Raw genomic sequence first — 18,016 nt, 5'->3', positions numbered from 1 at the left:
AGCCCGTGTTTCTCTCTCACATCAAGGTGTTTATCTCTCCCTTTCTGTTTCTAAAAATTCACCAGAAACATATTTAAAAAATAATAATTTGTCCAAAGATTTAACCATTGTTCAAGCTTGATAGAGGATGTTAAAATTAAGCCTTAGAAATTGTAACACGTGTGCCTAAGGAATACCCTCATTTATGTCTTACTCAGTATTTTTAAATTATTTCTGGATAGTCGCCATGGAAATATAAGTCAGGCGAAGTTTTACTCAGTATGCAAACCATACTGCATATCAGAATTCATATTGGAGAGGAACAATACATGTGTAAACAAGGTAGAAATGTCTTAATTCAGCGTTCATAGTTTATTCCTCACCGTAGAATTCATACCAGAAAAAACCCAAAAAACTGACAATTGTGGCAAATCATATAGCTGGACCTACAGCCTCCGTCATTATCAGGGATTATAATTAGGGAGGAATTGTACATTCATTATGTAGAAGAAAAGATCGTCCTTCAAAATATGCATTTCACATAAATCCAACAAAGGTATGCCTTTCATTGACTTGAAAGATGTAAATAATTTTAGCAATGTATGTAATTGAATATGAACCATAAAATATCACTGAATCCACACTCATTTGATAGGCACAAATAATTTTCCCGTATTGCTTTAAATAGGAACAGTGTACAGAATAATTTCAAATTTTAAGCAAAGCTCAGTAAATTTTAGTATGCTTCATATATGAAAACAATATTTTCATATGTATTATTTCTTTCAGTGTTATCTATTTTTATATTGACATTGTAGATATTTTCAAAAGGAGATAGAAATTTGATTCTACTCCCATATCTCTCGATGCTACTATGATTTCTGGTGTATGTGTGAAATCATGGGGTTGATTGTTACAGCCTTAAAGATCTGTGAGCTCTTGTCTATTACATGTGTTTCACTTATGCATCCTTTTCCACAGAAGTGTGAGTACATTGTAACGCACACTGTATGAAGACAATCTAAATGGAGAGTCTCTGTATGTGGTTGACTTAGAATGTATTATGTTGCCGTGAAGAGCATTATAAATTTTAATAAGATTCACCAGTTATTCTTCAAGGAAATGGTTTCAGTTCATTAAAATTCTGATGTATCTTTATAGTAACCAAAGATAGAAGTGATGAACAGTAATGGATATGACTGAAATAAAAAAGAGATGTGGGATATCTGTGAAATTGTATTCAACTCATTTCTAAATGCATAAAAGTATTGTACATCCATGTTTTCTAAACGATTTGCCTCTATTCTGAAGCCCAAAGGAAGCACAGCTGTCACATTATTATATCGGAAAAGTAATGCTTTTTAAGTGTTTGTAATGTGCATTTTGACAAATGGTTACAGTGTTATTTTTCATATTTTATTTAGATTATGAGTGAACTTTGTATTTTCATTAATAATACCGAGTGATTTGGATGTGTTCATGTATCCAACCTTACTCAAGGTTGTAGGTAACAATAACCCTATTTGGTAATGCACTGCATTTATTGATATATTTTTCATTTTCTGGCACATAGTAGGACTTTATGATAGTTACAATAAATATGACATGAATGTCTTGAGAGTTGAGCTAAACTACATCATATTAGTGCCATGGCATTCACTTTGTATCTCTAGGAGCCTTTTTGTTTTGTTTTTAATATATTTTTTTCCTTTATTGGTTTTAGAGAGAGAGGAAGGGAGAGGGAGAGAGAGATAGAAACCCCCATGAGAGTGAACATCGATTGGCCACCTCCTGCCTGCCCCCCACTGTAGATCAGGCCCACAACCTGGGCATGTGTCCTGACCGGAAATCGAACTGGCAACCTCTTGGTGCATGGGTCGACGCTCAACCACTGAGCCACACTGGCCAGACTTGCTAGGAGCCTTGAACGACACTGTCTTCTTCCTCTGCACGCACTAGGCACTGGTTCACAGAGTCCGAAGTCGGTGTCAGTTTCTGACATAACTCTTTATCAGCCTCTATAAGCAAGAGTTTCTGGGGCAATTGAGGGCATTCACCATGTGTGGCCCTTAGATAAGATCTCTGCATATCTTACCAAACCCTTCCTTTGGTTTAAATTTAACAATCTAAACTTATCTCTAGAATTGCCAAGCACTTGGCTCATGTCACTTAATAAAAGCATGTTTCCTGGGTCCTGCTACTGGCTGCCCCATGTTGCCTTCAGCTCCACGTAGAGCCTCTCCATCTGTTCTGGGTACTTTCCTGAGGACCTGTGAGTTATAAACATGTCTGATTCAGTGTCTGTTGTGCTCTTCATCCCTTACCGGTGCTCTGCGTAACAAATGCTAATTTTAAAAGGTCCAAGTATAATTGGAAAGTTCTTTTAACTTTTTGAGCCTATATATATATTTGGTGCATATTTTTTCCTGAGCTTACCTAAACAAATTTACATGATGTGATCCACAAAAATGCAGTATGTTCATAAAGGTATAGAGAAGGAATGAGGGGAAGAACGTGTGTGAGTACATATATACGTTTTGAAATGTACAGGGAAATAATATGCTAAAATAAGTAATTTAAATATATTTAATGATTTGTCCAGGCCAGTGTGGCCGAGTTGTATGGCGTGTCTTGCCTTAAGCAAAAGGTTACAGGTTCAAGTCTCAGTCAGGACACATACCAAGGTTGGCCCTTCATTGTACAATCAGGAAGAGAACTTATATTTCTTACATTTATCCACGTATCTATGTCATACACACTTTCTCAATATCCACCTTGCTGTCTAAAATCTGTAAACATATAGTCAGTTGAGGATTTTTTTTTTTATTTCTCACCCAAGGATATTTTTTTATTATCAGCTAGTGAGAAACAGAGAAACATTTATATGATAGAGCCCCATTGACCTGTTGCCTCCCTGTCACATGACCATACCAGGTTCGGGGATGAACTGCAACTGATACACATGCCCTTGACTGGAATAGAATTCGGGGCTTATTGGTCTATGGGCCAACACACTAAGCACTGAGCCAAACTGGCTAGGGTTCAATTGAGGATTTTGTTTTTAAACTCATTTATTGTTGAATGTATTACAGATGTCCCCCCTTTTTTTTCGATTAATCTCCTACTCCCCAAACCCACCCCTCCTTACCTTGACCACACTGTTGTCGATGTCCATTGTTTATGCACATATACATAGCAGTTCTTTGGTTTATCTCATCTGCCCGCCCCCCCTTCTCTTTGAAGTTTGTTAGTCCAACAACCAATTTGTACTTCTTAATTCATTCATCTTCGTCACCTAACCCCCAGCCCCCTCCCATCTTCTAAGCAACAAAAAGTTCCCTGTATCTATGAGTCTGTTTCTGTTCTGCTTGCTCATTTTGTTTGTAGATTCAATTGTCAATAGATATGTATTAATTGCCATTTTGTTCATATTTTTGTTCTTTTAAAAAGACCCTTAAACATTGCATATAATACTGGTTTGGTGGTGATAAACTCCTTTAGCTTTTTCTTGTCTGGTAAACTATATGTCCATCGATTCTAAATGATAGTTTTGCAGGATAGAGTAATCTTGGTTGTAGGTCATTGCTTTTCATCACCTTGAATATCCCTTGCCACTCCTTTCTGGCCTGCAAAGTTCATTTTGAGAAATCAGCTGACAGTTTCTTGGGAGCTCCTTCATTGGTAACAAACTGATTTTTCTTGCTGCTTTTAAGATATTCTTTTTGTCTTTAACCTTTTCCATTTTGATGATGATGTGTCCAGGTGTGGAACTCTTCAGGTTCAACTTGTTTGGATCTTTCTGTGCTTCCTGCACTTGTATGTCTGTTTCCTTCACCAAGTTAGAGAAGTTTTCTGTCATTTTTTTTCAAATAAGTTTTCAATTTCTTACCCTCTCTCTTCTCCTTCTGGCACTCCCATGATGCAAACGTTGGTACACTTGAAGTTGTCCCAGAGGCTCCTTATAGTATGCTCATTTTTTTGGATTCTTTTTTCTTTCTGCTGTTTTGATTGAGTGTTTTTTGCTTCCTTTTATTCCAAATCGCTGGTTTGCTTCTTGGCTTTACCTACTCTACTGTTGAACCTGTGTAAATTATTCTTTCAGTTAGTGCCTCCTTTATTTTATTTTATTTTATTATTATTTTTTTTATCCTCACCTGAGGACATTTTTTATTCAGGTGGAGTGGGAGGGAGAGAGAGGAAGAGAGAGAGAGAGAGAGAAACCTCGATGTGAAAGGGACACATCGAGTGGCTGCCACCCGCACGACCGACCAGGGCCGGGGACAAACTGCAACGAAGGTACATGCCCTTAGCGGGAACCGAACCTGGGTCTCTCGGGACCACAGGCCGACGCTCTAACCGCTGAGCCAAACCGGCCAGGGCGGTTAGTGCCTCCTTTATTTCTGACTGGTCCTTTTTTACGCCCTTGAGACCCTCACTAAGAACATTGCAGTTCTCACTAAGTTTATTGAACATCCTGATGAGCAGTGTTTTGAACTTTGCATCTGTTAGATTGCTTATCTCCATTTTGTTTTGCTCTTTTCCTGGAGTTTTGTTCTGATCTTTTGTTTGTGACATGTTTTTTTTTTCTTCCCATTTTGACTGCCTGCCTGTGCTTGTATCTATGTATAAGATAGAGTTGCTATGTTTCCTGGGCTTCCAAGGGTGGCCTATTGTAGTAGGTGTCCTATAGGTTCCAGTGGCACAGCTTCCCTGGTCTCCAAGCTGGGCACTCAAGGTGCACCCCTCGTGCTCACATTATAGCCTTCTCTCATAATTGAGTCTTGATTGTAGTCTTAATGTGGCCTCTTCCTTAATTTTGTAGTTGTAGGACTTCCATTCAGTTTGATTTCAGGTACTTTTGAGTGATGGTTCTGTAGTTGTAATTTTGCTATGGTTGTGCGAGGGCGTGAGATAGCATTTACCTACCCAGCCTTCTTGACCGGAAGTCTTTGCCATTTTTTAATAGATGAAATCTTCCTCAAGGAAACACATTCATAGCAGATGTTAACTAACATATTGCCATAAAAATTATTGAGGGTAGAGAGGGATATAAATTTATTGAATATATGACAATTCATTTTACTTTCTTTCATTTTATTTTATTATCCTCACCCAAGGACATTTTTCCATTTTTCTGTTCAGATGGAGTGGGAGGAAGAGAGAGAGAAACATCGATGTGAAAGGGACACATCGAGTGGCTGCCACCCGCACAGCCAACCAGGGATGGGGACAAACTGCAACTGAGGTACATGCCGTTAGTGGGAACCAAACCTGGTTCTCTCTGGACCACAGGCCGATGCTCTAACCGGTGAGCCAAACTGGCTGGGGCCATTTTACTTTCTTTAGGGCTTATATTACAGAGAATATACATACCTACTAAATGTTGCAAAATTAATGATTCTTGAATAAAATAAATTTCAATATCTTCTTCAGACTATATTTTATACATTGTTTTATTTATACATAACATTCAGAAATAGAAAATCAGAAAAAGCTAAATCAAATTATAGCTATAAAAAAAAATAAATTCCTGGCCAGTTTGGCTCAGCGGTTGGAGCATCGGCCTGCGGACAGAGAGTCCCCAGGTTCAGTTCTCGCTAGGGCCATGTACAAAAAAAATAAAATAAAAAGTAAACTTCAGCCCTGGCCGGTTTGGCTCAGCGGTTAGAGCATCCGCCTGCGGTCCGGAGAGACCCGGGTTCGGTTCCCGCTAAGGGCATGTACCTCGGTTACGGTTTGTCCCCGGCCCTGGTTGGTCGTGCGGGTGGCAGCCACTCGATGTGTCCCTTTCACATCGATGTTTCCCTCTCTCTCTCTCTCTCTTCCTCTCTCTCCCTCCGACTCTGTGCAAAAAATGGAAAAATATCCTCTGGTGAGGATTAAAAAAAATAATAATAAAAAAAAAAGAAAAAAAGTAAACTTCATTATTACACCCTGAATGATCATATAATGAATTTGAAATTACATTATATTTAGACATGAATGATGTGGTATATTATGATGAGAAGTTTCTCCCAAAGGTATTTCAAACTAATTTATTTCAACTGTGGTACAGAACAACATTTACCCTAATATTGCAATTTATCATAATTTTTATAGCTTCTTGTCCTAAATGATCACATGTTTTAGTCATCCACATCTCATATCCCGGGGCATATAGCTGTGAAAGACTCTGGAACTCAGCCAATGCTGAGTCTTGGCCTTCCTGGTGAATGGGGACTAGAAATGGAAATACTGCGGGGTGTCAGTATGAAATTGCCTGTTCTACACAGGAAAAGCTATGCATTTCACATTCCAGTTCTTAATCCTCACAGGTGATTGCAGTTCTTGTTTACTAAAACTGCTTACATTAATTCGAATTGCAGAAAATTTCCCAGATCCATCCCCTCCCCACAACCAACCCCTCACTGCGATCCTAGTTTTTGTAGAGTTACTTCACCCTCACTAGCAGGACCTATGTGCATTGTGCTGCAAAAATAGCTTTTGACTTACACCTTTCTAACTGTTAAGAGGAAAACAACTTAGTTTCCAATAAAAGTGGCTCATATCACTCTAAGCCTTTACCTGCAAACTGTTAGACATAAATGGGTAGGAAGCAATGCTAGTGTCCAGTCCAGACTGAAAGATACAGGACCATTTAATAAGTTTTTATTCTCTATTAGTGTTTGCATTCATTATTATTTTGTATTAGTTTCAGGTGTACTGCATAGTGGGTAGATAGTCATGTACTTCACAACTTGATCCCCCTGGTTATTTCCAGTACCCACTTAGCACCATACATAGTTACGATGACATTACTGACTGTATTCCCTATGCTGTACTTTACAATCCCTTGACTATTTTGTAATTACCAGTTTGTATTTATTAATCCCTTCACCTTTTCCACTCCACCCCCAGACTTCCCTTGCATCTGTCCTTTTTGGTAGTGTTTCAGATTTTTTTTAAAATATGTTTTTATTGATTTTAGAGATAGAGGAAGGGAGTGACAGAAACATCCATGTGAGCGCGCTGTGGCTACGGCGGCTGCGGAGGGGCAGGAGCCAGACAGACAGATGGCACGTGGGGGACGGTCCTGAGGCCGAGAGCGGACGGGGTGGGAGAGGCCTAGGGGAGGAGCGGGAGACAGGGAGACTCTCCCGGGAGAGGGCACCCCGAGGGGAGCACAGGGCTGTCGGGAGCGGCCTGGGGAGCAGAGGGGCCCCGAAAAGGGAGAGCGTGGTCCTGAGGAGAAGAGTTGGGGAGCGAGTGCAGGGGCGGAAAGGGGTTCAGGGGTGACGGGCCGAGGGAGACACAGCGCTGAGACGCAGCCCGCTGTGGGGACGGGCAGGACGGGCACAGGGCACGGGCCGGGCAGGGGTCTCAGAAAGAGGCGGGGAGCCCCTGACGGCGGGGAGGTTTCCAGAGTGTGCGGGGCAGGTGCAGGGACAGGAATAGAGAAAAGGGGAGAAATAGCCTGGGGGGGGGGGGCAGGAATGACATCAGTTCAGAGGGGGGAACAGGGAGGCAAACAGACCTGGGTACAGAAATAAGAAATACACAGGAGCTGGGAACCTGGGGACTGGATCTGGGTGACTGCTGAGCTGGTGGGGTGTAGGTGATGAAACTGTTATATATTGGCTGGAGCACATTAGCTGAGTTTTTTTAAACAGGTTCGAATAAGAATTACAAATCTCTAGCTTGTAAGGCTTGTGGATTTTATAAGTATTTGCTTCCAATTCCTCACATTCACTCAGAGAAAACTGCCTGTTGGTGGTGGGTCCCTCTCTTCCTCCTCCTCTCCCTCAAGATAAATGCAAAAAAAGAAAATTTCCTCAGGTGAGAATTAAAAAAAATAAAATAAAGATGGTATATCATGTGTACCTCTGTTTTGCCAGAGCCTGTACTGCATTCACTTTTGGCAGGCTTCCTCAGGTCAGGAAACATACCCGCGTTTAATTCATGACTTTCAACTCTGGGAAACAGACACAGAATGGAATTGTAAAGGAGCACTTCATTACACTGGCAGGCTGGGTGGGTACAGCTTCCCCAGATCCTCAGCACCAGATTCTTCTTGCTTGTCTGATTTTAAAGACAGAAGCCCCATCCCTCTTTTGTCCCCCTCCCCCAGGGGACTGGTACAAACAATTGTGGGTGTGACAGCAATTACAGAAGTGAAAATTAACATTATTCACAAGTACTTGCCAATGCCTCCTAACAGGTGGGGCAACTATAATCTTAAGCAAAATTCCTTTACTTGTAGGGGTAATTAACCTATTATTGGAAAAATGTCCAGGAAGGTCCATTGATGATAAAAATGGAGTCATTTAGTCACCTTAGCCTCGGGACCTACATAAGAATGGAAAGGGCCCAGGTCACCACTGCCTGCTTTCTGCAGGGGACATAGCAGTGGGTTCGGGAGTTTAGGAGACCCATGCACATTCTCATTGCTGTAGGAGTTTGTGGACATCTCTGGAAGGTGAGACACATGAAGACAGAAAAAATACCGTCACTGTTTGATCTCCATGTAGGAGCTCATTGTTCCTGACTCTCCTGTGACAAAGGACAGGAGAGGGTGGCCTTTTCAGCAGTTCCAGGTCCTTCTGACTGTGAGTGTGCTGGGAGTTGATTAAAGGCCTGTGCAGACACATTTGAAGGCACATTCTGTGACTCCTCAACATGATGTCACTTGAAAAAGCAACCCTCAGGAGGACCAGGACCAGGACCAGGGCAAAATGGCCGCTTCTCAGGTAAAAGATGTGTCGTGGGTCAGAGGCTGTGTCTGCTTTTCCTCAAACATGGGTGGATTTAGAACTTGCAACCTTTATTTCTCTACTTCTGATATTCTTTTCTAGTGAGGTTGTTTTCCTTGATTTATTTCATTTCTTTTTTCCTTGTGATGGTCAAGGTCAGCAGGTTGTATACTTCTCTCTCTTTTGTCCCAGAGCCTGTTGTGCATTCACTTTCTGCATGCCCCCCCAGCTCAGGAAGCATCCCCGCGTTTAATTCATGACTTTCAACTCTGAAAAACATCCCTTTCCTGTCTGACTGATGTGGCTCAGTGGTTGAGTGTGTACCCATGCACCAGGAGGTTGCTGATTCTATTCCCCATCAGGGCACATGCCCAGGTTGTGGGCCAAGTACCCAGTTGCGGGGCATGCAGAAGGCAGCCAGTCAGTGTTCTCTCTCATCAGTGTTTCTATCCCTTGCATCCTCTCACTTCCTCTCTCTCTAAAATCAACGCAAAGCAATATTTAAATAAATAAATATATATATATCTCCCTTTTGTGACAGATCAAGCTGGGAAGGTGCCCATGTCTTACATTTCTGTTGGGATGGAGGCAAAGTCTCGGGTATCACTGAAGAAGAGTAATCTTGGTTGTAGGTTCTTGCTTTTCATCACTCTGAATATTTCTTGCCACTCCCTTCTGGCCTGCAGTTTCTTTTGAGAAATCAGCTGACAGCCTTATGGGAACTCCTTGTAGGTAACAAACTGCTTTACTCTTGCTGCTTTTAAGATTCTCTCTTTGTCTTGAAGCTTTTGCATTTTGATGATGATGTGTCTTGGTGTGGGCCTCCTGGGGTTCATCTTGTTTGGGACTCTCTGTGCTTCCTGGACTTGTATGTCTGTTTCCTTCACCAAGTTAGGAAAGTTTTCTGCCATTATTGTTTCAAACAAGTTTTCGATTTCTTGTTCTCTCTTCTCCTTCTGGCACCCCCAAGATACGAATGTTGGCACGCTTGAAGTTCTCCCAGAGGCTCCTTACACTATCCTTATTTTTTTGGATTCTTTTTTCTTTTTGCTGTTCTGATTGGGCGTTTTTTGCTTCCTTATATTCCAAATCGATGGTTTGCTTCTTGGATTTACGTACTCTACTATTGAATCTGTATAAATTATTCTTTATTTCAGTTAATGCCTCTTTCATTTCTGACTGTGCAACCATCATTTCTGACTGGTCCTTTTTTATGCTCTTGAGGCCCTCACTAAGTTCCCTGAGGTTCTCACTAAGTGAATTGAGCATCCTTATAAGCAGTATTTTGAACTCAGCATCTGTTAGGTTGCTTATCTCCATTTCGCTTAGTTCTTTTCTTTGGGTTTTGTTCTGTTCTTTCATTTGGGATCTGTTTCTTTGTCTCCTCATTTTGGCTGCCTCCCTGTGTTTGTTTCAGTGTATTACTTAATGAAAGGTATGGGGCTATCTGAGACCAGATGCTGCTTGTTTGAAAGAATTTAGGAAAACCTGAAGCAGGATCCAAGACAGGCCAATCCTATGGTAAAGCAACTGGCAACAGCTTGGGTGGGCCTGAAAGTTGGGTGGGGTGGGGCCTCAGGGAATCACCAGGGTAGGGCAACCAGTGTGAGCCAGGTTGCTGGGGTCCCAGATATGGTGGCTGTATGTGGTCACAGGAAAGGGCTGACCAAAGGAACAAAGGCCTCTGACAGCATGTTTGTCCTGGAGAAACCCCCCTCTCCAGCCCTCACTCCAGTGCCAAACAGCTCAGTTCTTCCCTGTATGTCTCTCTTCCCCTCGAGCTGCCTCCCCTCCCAGCTTAGAGGGAGAGAGTCCAATAAGTCCATGCGTGGGCCCTTTAGGGAGCTGCCTGGGGCTCCTACCGCTTCAGCCTCCCTGAGCCTCAGTTCCCACTGGTTTTCCAGCCAGAACTTATGGGGATTCTCTTCCTGGCACTGGAACCCTGAGTGGGGTGCCTGATGTGGGATGGGGACCCCTCTGTCCTCAGGGAGGACCTTCCCAACTGAGGTGTCCTCCTGATTTTTATCCGCCACACGTGGGTGTGGGACCACACCCGTCCCCTCCGCCCCTCCTACCAGTCTCGATGCAGCTTTAATTCCGTAGTTGTAGGACTTCCTTTCAGCTTGATTTCAGGCGGTTTTGAATGATGGTTGTTCTGTAGTTTATTTTTTTTTTTTTTTTTTTTTTTTTTATTTTTTTATCCTCACCCGAGGATATTTTTCCATTTTTTGTACAGAGTGGGAGGGAGAGAGAGGAAGGGAGAGAGAGAGAGAAACATCGACGTGAAGGGACACATCGAGTGGCTGCCACCCGCACGACCAACCAGGACTGGGGACAAACTGCAACCGAAGTATGTGCCCTTAGCGGGAACCGAACCTGGGTCTCTCCAGACCGCAGGCCGACGCTCTAACCGCTGAGCCAAACTGGCCAGGGCGTGTTCTGTAGTTTAGTTGTAACTTTGATGTGGTGGTGGGAGGACGCGATACCGCATTTACCTACCCCCCATCTTGACTGGAAGTCCCAGAAGCATTATTTTATAGAACCATCATGATTTATCAGTATCCCAAAATGTTTCTTATGGAACAAGTGTGAATGTTGAATGAAACTAAGCTGTCATGAGAGGACTTTCTATATTTTGTTTATCAGAGTACATACAGTGGATACAGAAGTTATGAATGGAATGAAAAATGGAACAACTTTAAACAAGAGTCAAATTGTAAGAATTATCAGAGAAGTCAACTACCAGAGAAACATTATAAAAGTGGAAAAGTCTTTGACCAGATGTCAAATCACAATATACATCAGGTTATTCACACTGTGGTGAAGATAAACAGATGAAATAAAGATGTGAAATCCTTGAAGCAATCTTCAAATTACACTGAACAAGAGAGTATTCGTACTGGGGAGGCAGCTTACTATATGGGAGAGTCTTTAGTGAAATATTCAGTGTAATTAGACTTAAAAGAATCCATACTGGCAAAAAAACCCGTAAATGTAAAATGGTGGTAAAACATCTAATTGTCCCTCAGGTTTTACTCTTAATCAGATAATTCATATGGGAGAGAAGCCTTAAAAATGTAACGTATATGAGAAAGCCTTTAAATTTCATTCATGTCTTACTTTCCGTGAAAGGAGAATTCATACTAGGGCAAAATTTTGCAAATGCAGGGAAATGTGGAAAAGACTAGTCAGTGCTCAAAACATACACAATATCAGAGACTTCCTACTGAAGAGAAGCCATAAAAGTAGGGAATGTGGCAAAGCCTCCGACTCTTTTGTTTTATCCTCACCCGAGGATATTTTTCCATTTTTTGTACAGATAGAGTGGGAGGGAGAGAGAGGAAGGGAGAGAGAGAGAGAAACATCGAGGTGAAGGGACACATCGAGTGGCTGCCACCCACACGACCAACCAGGGCCGGGGACAAACTGCAACCGAAGTACGTGCCCTTAGCGGAAACCGAACCCGGGTCTCTCCGGACCGCAGGCCGACGCTCTAACCGCTGAGCCAAACTGGCCAGGGCAAGCCTCCGGCTCTTCATCAAACCTTACTGCTTATCAGAGAGTTCATACTGGTGAGAAGCCTTATGTTTGTAGAGAATGTGGCAAAGCTTTCAGCTCGCTTCAAACCATACTGTCCACCAGAGAATTCATACTGGAGAGAATTTTTTTTTTAATGCTCACTCGAGGTCATTTTTGCATTTATCTTTGGATACAGTGGGGGGGGGGGGGGGGAGAAATTGATGTGAAAGTGACTGCAACCGAGGTACATGCCTTTAGCAAGAACCTAACCCAGGACACTCTGGTCCATGGGCCAACTTTCCAACCGCTGAGCCAAACCAGCCAGGGAAGAGTTCTTCATTATTGATGTATTTTTTGTTGTTTTGTGCCTACTCGCACATTATGATAGTTACAATAAATATGACACTAATGTTTTTGAGAGTTTAGTTACACACATCATGAATGATATTTCTAGCATGGCATTTCTTTTCTGTAGCCAGGAGCCCTGAACTGACTCTGTCCTTTCCCTCAATTGCATGTACTAGGCAGCGGCTCACAGAGTCAGAAGTAATGTAAGTTCCTGCCCCGTCTGTTTGGCAGCTGCTGTAAACAACAGTCTCCCTTGGAATTCAGGGTGTTTACTATGTATGGCCGAGCCCTTAGATGCGATCTCTGCATACTTTACCAAAACCTTGTTAATTTTGGTTAAATTCTAACAGTCTAAATTTAGCTCCAGGATTCTCAGACACTTCCCTTATGTAACTTAATCAAAGCACGATTCCTGAGTCCTGCTACTCTGCCCCATGTTGCCTTCAGCTCCATGTGTAGCCCTCCAAGCATGCTGTGCACTTTCAGGGCCTCCGACTTATAAAGTTGTCTGATTCAACGTCTCGGTGCTCTGTTCAACAAATGCTAATTTAACGGAGTCCGAACAAGTATGATTATAGGAAGTTCTTTTAAATTTTTCAGCCTAAATATATTTTTGGCACTTATCTTTTTCCTAAGCCTGTGTAAAGAAATTTACATGATGTAATATACAGAAATGCAGATTTACATATAATTACCTAAAGGTATATGGAGGAATAAGAGGATGCAGAAAATGAGTAGGTATGTATATACATATTTTTTAAATGATAGAGAAATAGCCCAAAATAGGTATTTAAAATATATTTGATGGCCCTGGCCGGTTTGGCTAAGCGGTTAAGAGTGTCAGCCTGCGGTCCTGAGAGACCCGGGTTCGGTTCCCACTAAGGGCATGTACCTCGGTTGCAGTTTGTCCCCGGCCCTGGTTGGGTTGTGCGGGCGGCAACTATTCAATGTGTCCCTTTCACGTCAATGTTTCTCTCTCTCTCTCACCCTCCCACTCTATCTGAACAAAATATCAAAAAATGTCCTTGGCTGAGGATAAAAAACAAACAAACAAACAAATAAAATATATTTGATGATTTGACCTGGCTAGTGTAGCTCAGCTTGTTAGAGTGTCTTCCTATACAGCAAACGTTTACAGGTTCGATTCTCTGTCCGGACATATACCCAGGTTGACGCTTCAGTCTTTGGTCAGGGCCCATATGGCAGGCAATTGATAACCTTTCTCTAACATTGGTGTTTCTCTCTTTGTCTATCTCTCTCTTCCCCGACCCCCCTGTCTTTCCCCTTTCCAGTCTAAAATTCATGAACATATCCTTGGATGCAGATTTAAAATTGGATTATTTAATAGCCAACTACAAATCTCACTCAGCCAGGGCAGAATTGGTGATCCTTCAGCTAAAAATAAATCCAGTCTTTTTCAGACTATGCATTTTACAGGCTTTGTTTTCCATACATTACAGGACATACAGGAATATAAAACAAAACAAGAAAGGAGGTAAAATAGATTATAATTATAAAAAGTAAATGTAGTTACTCTGTTTTTTTCATCCTCACTTGAGTATAATTTTTCCATTAGTTTTAGAGAGTGGAAAGGAGGGAGGGATAGAAAGAGAAACGACAGGGTGAGAGAAAAATGGACTGTTGCCTCCCGCATGTATCCTCACCAGGTCTAGGGATGGAACCTGCCAACCCAGTTAGGAGTCCTGACCAGGAGTCAAACCTGTGATCCTCTGGTGCATGAAATGATGCTCTAACCCCCTGAGCCACGGCAGCTGGGCTGTCGTTACTTTTTGAAGGAGTGTAAAATAAATTTGAAATTACATTGTTAGATATGATTGGCATAAGAATATGATATGAAGTTTATCTCAAAGGTATTTCAAGGCAATTAAAGTGCTCTACCGAACCACGTTTATTTTAATAATGTAATTGATAACAATTTTACTTAAACGTTTTTAAGCAATGCTTATTGTATTAAATGATCACGTCTTAGTCGTCCGTGTCTTATGTCCCAGCTCACGTCCCTAGGAAAGACTCTGCAACTCAGCCATTTTGAGCCTCTGCCTCTCTGGAAATGGGGGACTAGAAACAGAAATACTGCTGGGTGTCAGTATGAAATTGCCTATTCTTCCCAGGTAGAGTTGTGCATTTCACATTCCAGTTCTTAATCCTCGCACAGGTGATTGTAGTTCTTGATTACTAAAACTGCTTACATTAATTCTACTTGCAGAAATCTTCCTTGGTCCATCACCCTCCCCAGATCCAGCCCCTCACTGGTTATTGGGCCTACTAAACTAATAACATTCATTTCACAGTGTACTCCCAGAAGACAAAGACTTCAACGATCACAAGTTACAACCAGAAAAAAATTTTTTAAATAATTTTTTTCTTTACTGATTTTAAAGGGAGAGGGAGAAAGAGATAGAAACATTGATGTGAGAGAACATCAATTGGTTGCCTCCTGCATGCCCCCCACTGGCGATCAGGCCCACAACCTGGGCATGTGCCCTGACCTGGAATCGAACCTGTGACCTCTAGTTGCATGGGTCAATGCTCAACCACTAAGCCACACCAACCGGCCATCCAGAAAATTTTTATGCATTGAAAAGGACATTAACTAAAGTTCTCCAACAGTGTCGGAAGGGACCTTATGTCATCAGATGCATAACCATGAATGGATATCTGCCACTGATTCTGACACATGCCTCCATCTGCAATAGAAATAGACTTTTTAAAAATAAAAAGCCCAAACATCAATAATCACGCCCCACCACCACCACACACACACACACACACACACACACACACGTGCACACACCACTCGATGGAGCCTGTAGCCTACACATTTCTACCCTGACAGGGAATCATGCTTCTCATGGTGCATTAATCTATACTAGGCCAGAGTGCTTACCTAAAACCTAAAACCTGAATGCCTCCCATTTACCTCCTTTTCACTTTACAAAAAAAAATTAATTTGGTCAGCTTGCGTGGCTTACTGTAATGAACAGTAGTCCCATAGACTGAGAGGTCCTGGTTTGATTCCAGATACGGGCACATACCCTGCTTGCCAGCTTGATCCCCAGTAGGGAGCATGCAGGGGGCAGCCCATGGATGTATCTCTCACAAGGATGATTCTCTCTCTCCCTAAACAATAAATAAAAATATGTTTTTAAACACTTTAATTTGGTCTTTACTTCCACCCAAGCTTACAGTCTTGCCCCGTTCCCAATGGCACATTATTCAGCAAGACAGATAACATTGAGACTTTCTAGAAGTGAGCATTCCTCTCTTGGTGGGACCTCATTATATAACAGAATAGTTGGTCATCAGAAACGGTCTTTGAATTGATTTATGACCAAAAGGGGGATTTGTGGATGAAAAGAGCCCCCATGCTAACTTAAGAAGTTCAGGGAAGGCCTGGGTGGCAGCCTTGTAAACTCAGAGACCTAAAGTAACCACAAAGGATGCTTTGACATGTAAAACTTTTGAACTAAAATCACTTATGTCCTGGGCTACCATCTTCTGTGACAAAAGTCAATCTTTACCGTTAACCACGCCTGTTTATTCTTTTGTATCTTGAACATTCCTTTGCAATGTCAGGGTAACCCCCCCTTTCTCCACAACCCTTAAGGCACATCCCTTGCGCACGGTACAGATGTTAAAACTTAGGAGTGATGATGTGGGTAACTCACACAAGAACACTGAATTTCTATCACCCACTTGAGTGAGGGGGAGGGAGCCAGGACCGCGCCCAGGCTTCAGCCCCTTCCTTCCAACCTAGTCTCCGCACAGCCCTGGCCAATAGTCCTGGCCCTGCTCCCAGTCTGGAATCCCCAGCCCCGCCCACCCAGTGCCGGGATGAGCATGCGCAGTTGCCTACAGACCCGGAAGCGGCCGTGGAGCTGCGGGGGCCGCAGGTCCTTTCTGCTGAGGGTCTTTCTGAGGTGAAGCGTCTTCCTCCGTCCTCTCCCGGCGCAGGGAAGGCGGTGGCGCTGCCGACGGGAGTCCTGGTTGGACCCGCTCCCGAGCCTCTCCCGGCGCGGGTCCGAGTCCCCTGTGACTGCGCCGTGGAGGCTCCAGTCCGTCTCCTCGGAAACGGAGCCGCGTCCGCGGCGGTGCCTCCGCCTCCGGCCGTTGGGCGCCGCCTGCCCGCGGTTCTCCTGCTGGAAACGTCCCCTGGCCGCCGGGGCCCCGCGGCTCCCGGTCCGGGTGAGCGACCCCCTGCGCCCCTCCCCCGCCTCACCGCTTTCGGCCCCGAGACCCGCACGGCTCCCGGCCTGGGGTCCGCACCCCGCCTTCCCGAGCCCGCTTCCCGCCGCACGAGGGGTGTCGGTGCCCGGACAGCGCGGGCGCCCTGGGGGGACTGAGCCGGGAGACGCGGCCCCCGGAGAGGTCCCGCCGCGGGGAGCGCGCTGTGGCGGCGGCGGCTGCGGAGGGGCGGGAGCCGGACGGACAGACGGCACGTGGGGGACGGTCCTGAGGCCGAGAGCGGACGGGGTGGGAGAGGCCTCGGGGAGGAGCGGGGGACAGTGAGACTCTCCGGGGACAGGGCACCTCGAGGGGAGCACAGGGCTGTCGGGAGCGGCCTGGGGAGCCGAAGTGGGGGCGACGGGACGGGGCCCCGAGGACGGAGAGCGTGGTCCTGAGGGGAAGAATTGGGGAGCGAGTGCAGGGACGGAAAGGGGTTCAGGGGTGACGGGCCGAGGGAGACACAGCGCTGAGAGGCAGCCCGCTGTGGGGACGGGCAGGACGGGCACAGGGCACGGGCCGGGCAGGGGTCTCAGAAAGAGGCGGGGAGCCCCTGACGGCGGGGAGGTTTCCAGAGTGTGCGGGGCAGGTGCAGGGACAGGAATAGAGAAAAGGGGAGAAGGAGCCGGGGACGGGGAGGGAACAGGAAAGGACAGCAGTGCAGAGAGGGGAACAGGGAGGCAGACAGATCTGCAGACAGAAACACACAGGAGCTGGGAGCCCGGGACTGGATCTGGGTGACTGCAGAGCTGGAGGGGTGTGTGGGTGCTGAAGTTGGGATATGTCTTCTTGTGGCTTTATGTGTTTAATTTAACATTAGATGAATTGTTTTAGATATAAACAGGTTTGAATGAGAATTACAAATCTCCACTTTAACGGGCATGTGAATTTCATATTTGCTTCCAGTTGCTAACATTATTCACATAGAGGGGAGGGAGTTGTCTGTTGGTCGTGGGTACTTTCTCATCTCCAGGGATGGCAAGGAGGTGAGCTGGGACAAGAAATGCCTGAGTCTGTCAGCACATGATGCTATTTCAAGGAATATTACAAGTGTTAGGTCCTTTTTTTCCTCTCCTTTGGAATGACTTTTTTTTTTTTTTTCACTTCTGATACTTAAACCATTTTTTTAAAATATGCTGATTAGTGTGTTAAATATTTCGTTTTTGTAAATAGTCACTGACTTCTGAAATAAACGT

The sequence above is a fragment of the Molossus molossus genome, unplaced genomic scaffold (genome assembly GCF_014108415.1).
Source record: "Molossus molossus isolate mMolMol1 unplaced genomic scaffold, mMolMol1.p scaffold_m16_p_21, whole genome shotgun sequence".
NCBI lineage: Eukaryota > Metazoa > Chordata > Mammalia > Chiroptera > Molossidae > Molossus > Molossus molossus.
The sequence above is the reverse complement of the archived record's forward strand: the minus strand, read 5'-3'. Positions refer to the sequence as shown.